Raw genomic sequence first — 1,292 nt, 5'->3', positions numbered from 1 at the left:
ATCACCATACCAGGTGCCGTGACAAGCGGTGTCCCAATAAAGGAGCTAGCGGTTGCGCCTAAACAGGGCCCATATGCTCGAGAATATCTCGAGAAGGAAGTATCAGAGGATTAGGTCGATCAGAGGATCCCTCCTTACTATGAGACTTCCAATGATACCAGTGTGCCAGGCCGGAACTTAAAGCCTGAGCTACAATCGCGACATTAAGTCATCACCCTACCCGGTGCCGTGACAGGCGGGGGCTCAATAAAGTAGCTAGCGGTTGCGCCTAAACAGGGCCCAAATTCTCGAGAATATCTCTAGAAGGAAGTATTTGTGGATTTTGCGGTTTCCACCTTTCTATTCCTTACTATGGGACCTTCCAAGGATACCAAGTGTGCCGGGCCGGAACTTAAAGCCCGAGCTACAATCGCGATATTAAGTCATCACCCTACCCGGTGCCGTCACAGGCGGGGTCTCAATAAAGTAGCTAGCGGTTGCGCCTAAACAGGGCCCATATGCTCGAGAATATCTCGAGAAGGAAGTATCAGAGGATTTTGCAGTTTTCACCTTTCTATTCCTTACTATGGGACCTTTCCAAGGATACCAAGTGTGCCGGGCCGGGATTTAAAGCCTGAGCTACAATCGCGACATTAAGTCTTCACCCTACCCGGTGCCGTCACAGGCGGGGTCTCAATAAATTTAAAGGAGCTAGCGGTTGCGCCTAAACAGGGCCCATATGCTTGAGAATATCTCGAGAAGGAAGTATCCAAGGATTTTGCGGTTTGCACCTTTCTATTCCTTACTATAAGACCTTTCCAAGGATACCAAGCTGTGCCAGACCGGATCTTAAAGCCTGAGCTACAATCGCGACATTAAGTCATCGCCCTACCCGGTGACGTCACAGACGGGGGCTCAATAAAGTAACTAGTGGTTGCGCCTAAACAGGGCCCATATGCTCGAGAATATCTCGAGAAGGAAGTATCCGAGGATTTTGCGGTTTTCACCTTTCTATTCCTTACTATGAGACCTTTCCAAGGATACCAATTGTGCCAGGCCGGAACTTAAAGCCTGAGCTACAATCGCGACATTAAGTCATCACCCTACCCGGTGCCATGGCAGGCGGGGGCTTAATAAGGAGCTAGCGGTTGCGCCTAAACAGGGTCCATATGCTCGAGAATATCTCGAGAAGGAAGTATCCGAGGATTTTGCGGTTTTCACCTTTCTATTCCTTACTAAGAGACCTTTCCAAGGATACCAAGTGTACCAGGCCGGAACTTAAAGCCTGAGCTACAATCACGACATTAAGTCAT

Source organism: Branchiostoma floridae, chromosome 2, assembly GCF_000003815.2.
Source record: "Branchiostoma floridae strain S238N-H82 chromosome 2, Bfl_VNyyK, whole genome shotgun sequence".
Lineage (NCBI taxonomy): Eukaryota > Metazoa > Chordata > Leptocardii > Amphioxiformes > Branchiostomatidae > Branchiostoma > Branchiostoma floridae.
The sequence above is the reverse complement of the archived record's forward strand: the minus strand, read 5'-3'. Positions refer to the sequence as shown.